This window comes from Saimiri boliviensis, chromosome 16 (genome assembly GCF_048565385.1).
Source record: "Saimiri boliviensis isolate mSaiBol1 chromosome 16, mSaiBol1.pri, whole genome shotgun sequence".
Taxonomy (NCBI): domain Eukaryota; kingdom Metazoa; phylum Chordata; class Mammalia; order Primates; family Cebidae; genus Saimiri; species Saimiri boliviensis.
Genome location: NC_133464.1, coordinates 4,335,359 through 4,343,139, shown reverse-complemented (window position 1 = coordinate 4,343,139; position 7,781 = coordinate 4,335,359).

The following is a 7,781-nucleotide window of genomic DNA, read 5'->3' as shown; positions in this document are numbered from 1 at the left end:
GGTGACTGTGCCAGAACCAAATGTGCAGCCACTCCTGTTATAAAGGAAGAGAAGAAGGTGCAGGCAAAGGCTCTTGCTCTCATGTGCTGACTGTGCCAATTCAGCTAGATGACTCTGCGTTCAGATAGGCATTTTTAACTCACATGATTGCGTGGACATGAATCACCTAATCCCAATTAGATCTTTATTTTCTCCCTTCCCCATCACTCCCTTAGCTCAATAACATTTAAAGGTGAATGCATGTGCCATATTGGCACGAATGGGTGTGGCACACAGTAGGCCTCTGTGCATCCTGGAAGGGAGAGCGAATTCTGTTCCAAGTGTGCTGGAAGCCACTGGGGAGGGATTTGATCCAGCTGGTACCACACTGTGGCAGGGAGAATGGGGTGGAGTGAGGGGAGGGATGCCAGGGGAGGCCAGATAGGAGGCTGCTGGGCAGCCCAGGCAAGAGAGGATGGCAACTTCTCTATCCAGGAAAGGGAGGAGAGGAGGTTGGATTGAACCCAGGATATGCGCTGAGTAAAGGCCACAAGGTTGCTGAAGGATGGAGTGCAGGGAGATGGAGGCGCCCTGGTGAGGTGCAGCTGGTTGGCCTGAGTGTGTGGACAGTGGTGGTGCTGTTTATGGGTGCAGAGAACGCTGGCAAGAGAGCAGCTCAGGGATGGGCTGGGTGGGTCCGTTCAGGAAAGACCACACTTTGTTAACGTTGGTTTTGAGGCATGTGCAGGGTAGGCATGTGGAGATGCAGAGTGGATTTGAGTGCCATTGGCATGCAGATGGGCTCAGGCCATGTGCTCTTGTGAGATGCCAGCCCAGGTCCAGCTCAGGAGGAGGCAGAGGATGTTTGGCTGCAATGGCTGAGTGGGGCTTATATGCAGGAGGAGGAGCAGGCCGTGGCAGGGTGGGGCCTTCTGTGTGAGAATCTGGGGATGGGATGCCCATGGCACAGCCCTGGGTGTTGGCCTGCAGGCAGCGGTTGATGTGAGAGTGAAAGTCAAAGCTGAGGATGTTGACGAGGGAGTTGAAGTAATGAGGAGGCTGAGTGCACCTGGGGAAGGGGTGTCAAACAACAGAGCAGTGCACAGATGAGTACTGAGTCTGACCAGCAGCCTCAACTGAGCAACGGGTGAAAAATGGACCCTGACACAGGCTTGCCAGTCAGCACGGCCAGGAGACCTCTGCCAGAATCAGCAGCTGACCCATAAACTGGCGATGTTCACATTTATTGACTACAGATTAAATGACAAAGATCTCAAGTAAATGCCATTAGAGGGTAATTAACATTGCTGACCCCCAAAGTAGAGAGAGTTATGTGCCTGCAGATGATCAAAGGAAGGTCTTAGGACCACGTGAGTTATTTAGACAAACTCCTCTACATTCCTTTGTATCTACTCCTAGCTATTAGCTCAAGGTAAGAGGATCAGGCTGCCTTCAGCCATAACCTCTTCCAAGAAGAGTCCTTCCAAGAAGGTTTGTGTTTTCTATAATTTCTCCCACCATTCTGATTGATCTCCTACAGCTGAGAAACCTGATCTTTATGACATGGGAGACAAAAATTTGTGGATGAATGGTGTGGTGTCATGCAAACTCCAGTTGAGAGGCAATAAATATCTCACGTCTTCTCAGCTGCATCAACTTTCTTACCAAATGTGAAAATTTCATCCAGCAAAGTGACAGGCACATTTGCAGAAAGGGAGAAGGAAAGTCACCCAGGGCCACACTGGACTGAGACGGGGTCAGCAGGAACGGGAAGAATCAAGACCATGATGTTCACATGGCTTTAGGTTGCTTCTCACCAAGCTCCAGAAGGCAAATCTTGTGTGGACCGCTGGGATACACGGGTGACTGCAGAGAGGCCTAGAGAAGAGGCAGTTATTTGGGGTGAGGCTCCTGCTCTCCTTCAGGGTGATTCTACAGAGATCCTTCCAGCCAGTGGGTCTGCACTAGATCCTCCATCAGACACCCCTAGTGTGGACCAAGACTCGTAGCATTCCAGCAGCGCTCTAGCCTCAGAGCCCACACAACTTGGGGTCCCAGCTTCCCTGCTGCCACATCTGTGAGTCCATCCTCATGTTCTGCCTCAGGGCTTTTAAACCTTATTTCTGTGCCCCCTGGGTAAGGCAGAGTTTGAGGAAGAATGAATAAGATGAGGGCCACTGACTTTCAGGAGCTGTCTCCTCTTCTCAACACACATTTCCTACCTGCTGTGTGGCTCATATCACCTACCCTCCCTGTCCAAAATGTGCAGCTGGCCCAACACTGGCATCACCCAGGAGCTCCCTAGAATGAGGCTCTCATCCACCACCCAACCTCCTGAATCAGAATCTGCATTTTAACAAGATCGCAGGGAGATTCATGTGCATGTTGACATTTTTATTAGGCACAGTGGCTCATGTCTGTAATCTGAACACTTTGGAAGGCCAAGGCAGGGAGGATCACTTGAGGCCAGGAGTTCAAAACTAGCCTGGGCAACAAGAGAAACTCCATCTCTACAAGCCCCCCCCCCTTTTTTTTGTGATGGAGTCTTGTTCTGTTGCCCAGGCTGGAGTGCAGTGGCATGATCTTGGGCTCACTGTAACCTCCACCATCCCACCGGACTTGAACCAAGGTTTCCCGAGTTCATTTCCTGGGGCCTTTGATAGTTCCATGCCTTCTCCACGGGCCAGAGACTGAGAAGAGTGAGCTCTATCCTTTTCTGCAGTCTACTACTAGTTTTGCCTTTATGATTTAGACAACTTCAGATCAGCTGGTTCCTTGTATACCAGTCACAAGTGGGTTTTTATTTTACAAAGGAAACATACAAGTTATCATTTTCTAGATAAAGGTACAATAACTATTTCAATATACACTTTAAATATACTTACAGGCATGAGCAGTCCAATAATTAAAAGTTTCACCTGTCTGCCTGACCGCCAATGCAAAAGAAACATAATTAAAAGATTTTTGTTACTTCTCCAAGATAATAGTTTATAGAGTAGCTTAGTGAAACACCGAAACTCCAGAATGGAAGAGGATGTGTGAAATCCCCTTTCCGGTGCAAACTTATTCTTAAACAGTCAAATGAAAGCACCCGTCCGCCTCTGCAAGATGCTAACCATCTGGCCCCTGCATCCTGCCTGAGTCACCTGATAAATAACTGCAGGTTGCTTTCAGCACACTGTGCCTAGCACAAGCTGTTTTGCTCTGCTACTCACTGTCTTTAGGTGTAGACATTTACTCCCAGGGTTGAGTATATTTTCAGCCACACCTGGATGCCTCCAGCTAATTAGGAGGAAACTTTTAGTGGAAAGGAAACAGCATACCTTTGAGTAGCCAGAATGTGTATGCTGGAGAAAGGTTAAGTGGGAAGAGAGGGGACTTCTCTCCTGAATTGAGAAGCTTTGCTTCCTACTGGAAAAGTGTGCAACTAAAAGGAGGTAGAAATGCTAAAAAGCTCTGTGGCTGCTTCCTGCTATATTCAATTAGCCTTCCAGAGGATGCCAGAGGAAGGTTCAGTTACCAGAGCAGCTCCAGGACTTAAGAGAATGCTGGAGGGCAAGCCAAGGAGGCTGCCGTCTTGCAGACCTGGTGAGACCACGGCGGGGCAGCTGTGTGACCGGATTATGCACAGAGCATTATTTTAGTTTCTGCTGCACTGGCCGGAGCTATGCACGCTACCCTTTGCATGGGGTATTGAAAAGTCAGCTAATTTTAATAACTCAGAAGGGGAAAGCGGTAAGAAGTGGGAGAGCACATCTCTCCGAAATGCCCAAGCATTGGCCTTGCTGGAATGGGCCTCATCAGGGGAGCGGGGCCACCGCCCTGGGAGCAGAGGAGGAGGCCCAGGGCTGGCTCTGGCCTCTTGGCTGGACGTCATGGTTTCAGGCCTAGCAGATAATAGCAGGAGGCATTGACCGTGAGCTCAATGTTTTCAGAAAATGGACCTGATGGGAGGAAAGAGTGTGAGTGTGCTTTCAGAGCAGTAAACAATATGTTGGCTGCCTGCCAGGGAGGAGTGTGCTGATATCTCCAAGCAGGAGATCCTCGAAAGCTCCACAGAGAGGCTGAGGAAGTCTCCTTGGGGTTATGGATGAGGTGGCCGGGCATGGCTGCCATGCCCCCATATAGCAATGGGCATAAGGCCTCAGCCATACCTGGCAGGGAGCCCAGCAGCAGAATCTCAGGCAAATGCCCCTAGGGTTGGCTCCTCACGCCCCCACTCCCGGGCTCAGCTCCCTGAAGGGCAGGGCAGTGGAGGAGAAGCACAGCCAGGCGGTGCCCTCGGCCAGCTCTAGCTCACAGGCTGCTGGGGCTGATGGGTGGAGCTCATGTGGATGAAGCCCCTTACCCCTGAAGTGAAGGTTATGGCGTTTTCTGGAGGGAGGGCATGGGGCTCTGCTCTTAACTGAGGCTTCCCATCCCCTGAGGGAGGGTGACAAGAGTTGTCCAGACACATCCACAGAGGCAAAGGAGGTTGCCAAGGCTGACCACGGGAGTTTCTCATCCAATGCCTTTTAAGTGAACTGGTCTGTATTGCTGCTAGGGAAAGCCTGCTCTCACACACCCAGCACGAACAGTTACAAAGCCGATCTGACAGTGCCATGGCAGACCTCATGGTTTCTGGGCAGCCTCTGGCATTCATGTGAAAAGACAGCCCTAGAGGTTGAATTCTTTGAAAGCCTTATCTTTGGTTATTTTAATAGGGTATGACAATCTCCTCTCCTCAGCATGTCGATAAATGTTTATGACCCTTTACTGGCTGAGTGCAGGGGTCCTGCCATTGCTTGTTTTTATTTTCTTTTAAATAGCATGAACATGTTTAGCAGACATAACCAATGATGGTAATTAAGATTATAATAATACTGATAGCATTGTTTATATCCGGGGATACAGAAAATAGACAGCCTGATATGTTTTTATTACTTGTAGTCATAAAATTAAAGATCTTAAACGTGTGGGTGGGTGCGTCCGTTTCGAGATCTTGTTAGAGTGAGTATTCAACTGGACATGGGTTTCATCGGAAGCCTTTTGAGTGATGAGGCAGCAGTGAGATAGCACCTGCTATCCAGCAGCACAGAGCTGTGCCTGGTCATGGCAGGGTGCACCGGCTCTCTGGCTTCAGAGAACAGCTTATCAGCACCGTGCCCATGAGCAAGGACAGGACTCCTTGATGCCCTGGAACCTCCCCTCCGACAAACTCTCCTTGGACACATCTGCACACAGAGAATCAACCGTACTCTCAGCTGTGGCTTCTGCAGCAACCCTGGGTCACAGGAGAAGCCAGTGCATTGTTGAAACAGCAGAGACCAGGCAGTGCCCAAATAGAAACCAGGTATTGAGCACTCACCCCCATTCCTATGCAGGCGAGCATCACACACACCTTCTGCTGGAAGACACACTGTCTATTGAATGCCCAGTCTCCCTGTGCCCTGCCTTTTCTCACAGAATATGTCAGCACCCCCAGAGAACACACCTTCAATGGCAAAGGGGAGTTTCTGTCTGTCTGCTTCACACTGCCTTTCCTCCTCTCCCATCCCTTCTCCGTATGAAGAAGTGAAGCAAAGCTCTTAATGATCACCCTTAAATGGCAAGACTTTGATAGACTGTTTCTATAATTGGTTCTCATTTAAACATGGGAGTTCTAATTAGAGAACTGCAAGAAGTGGAATGAGAGGGCAGCCACCGAGCCGTGGCCATCTTTCCTGGTCTCTGCCGTGGGGACTTTGCACCTGCTGAGCCTCTCTTCCTTTGGGTCCCCACAGCAGGCCCCTCGAAACTCCAATCTAGTGTTGCCCTCTCAGAGAGGCCTCCTCTGACAGCCCCAGGAAAACAGGCTTCTCTCCCAAACCTCTGGGCTATCCCTCCCTGTCTTATCTTCATCTCATGATTTACATTTGTTTATTTGCTGATCAGTACAAGAAGGCCTTATGAATGCAGGCACTCAGGTTTCTTCCCCACTCTATCTCCAATATCCAGAAGCGTATCGGATGATGAGGAGGATGCAATAGAAATTAGTTGCAGAAATCAATCAGGGAGAAAGGAAATGTGCTCAGTGAAGTGTTTCAAATATGTAGCCTACCAGCCTTAAGCAGAAGATTCACAAAGTAGCTGACTTGCCCAGCAGGGGCACCCATTTGGACACTTTCCCCTTTCACCTTTCTTGTGGTTAAAGCCACTGTGATGGCTGGAGCTTCAGGAGCCACACTGGATTATGAGGCAACCTCGAAGACAGAAAGATGTGCACTGAGAATGCAAAAGCTGAGCCATGGCAGGAAGGTGGGTCCTTGGAAGTGATGGCAACCCCGTGCCAGCTTTGGAATGCCCACATCTGTCTAGTTCCACCCGAGAGAATAAAACATTGTATGTTCCATCCATTGTTGCTTTGGCTTTTCTGTTATATATAAAGGTTTCCTATACATGTAAGATATCAGAGAACAATTGGAATTCAATATTGGTCATTTATTGTAATTCAAAGAATGCATTTTACTTCTCTGAACAACGTTATGCCTTCCTAAAGCCAATAAAGCAGGATAATTGTTGAAGAAATTGTGCAAACATACTATACAATTGTTTAAACAACCTGCTCTCTTAGACAGCAAGTGTTCTAGTCGTTTACAAGACAAACGTATCCATTTAAAATATTCAACAAAGATTTGTTGAGTACCTACTGTGTGTCATGTATTATGTTAGGTCCACTAAAACACAGTGGGAAAGAGTTGGAATTGAAATAAGTGCTTTGAATTCGGACTCACTGCTTCTTACTTGTGACCCTGAGCAAGGTGTCTAACCTTCTGAGCTTCAGTTTTCTTAAAAGCACTTAGCTCTCAGATGTGTGTGAATACGGAATAAGAGGTGGATAAATGTCTTTTTTTATTTTTATTTTTTATTTTTTTATTGCATTCTAGGTTTTGGGGTACATGTGAAGAACATGCAAGATTGCTGCATAGGTACATTACTGGGTATACATCCAAAGGATTATAAATCGTTCTACTATAAGGACACATGAACACGAATGTTCATTGTAGCACTGTTTACAATAGCAAAGACCTGGAACCAACCCAAATGCCCATCGATGATAGACTGGACAGGGAAAATGTGGCACATATACACCATGGAATATTATGCAGCCATCAAAAACGATGAGTTCATGTCCTTTGTAGGGACATGGATGAATCTGGAAACCATCATTCTCAGCAAACTGACACAAGGGTGGATAAATGTCTTAACAGAGTTACAGTAACACAGTTGCAGTAACATGGTTTTGCTACCATGTCTGCACTGGGATCTTTTCCATCAAGAACCCCCTCGTGGGAGAAACAAAGGTAAACAGGTAATATCGTGAAACTTGGAAGTTGCCCTAACAGAAGGATAAGCAGGGTGCCTTGAGAATCTGGAGAAGTGAGTCACTAGCTCCCTTTAGGTGAGTTGAAAATGGTTGCATTATAGTCATTGGAACCATTCACTAGCTATTTCCAGTTTTGCTTCTCCTGACACGTGATAAAGTTGTCTTGAAGAGTCAGTAAAATTTTCTAGATGAAGAAAGAGGCTTCAATACTCTAGGGCAAATGAAATAGTTTTATACAAAGCACAGAGTCATAAAACGGCTAAAATTTGGTGATAGGCTCAGTGCATCTGTGACCAACACTGAGTTCATGGGGCAGTAGAGGTAGAAGATGAGAATGGTTAGAAAGATGGGTTTGTATACTTAGGGTATACAAAGGTGAATTCCCCCAAAGTCGTTTGAACTTGAAAACCATTCATCAAAATCTCTTGATTCAATAAACTAAGAAGGCTGGAGAAAT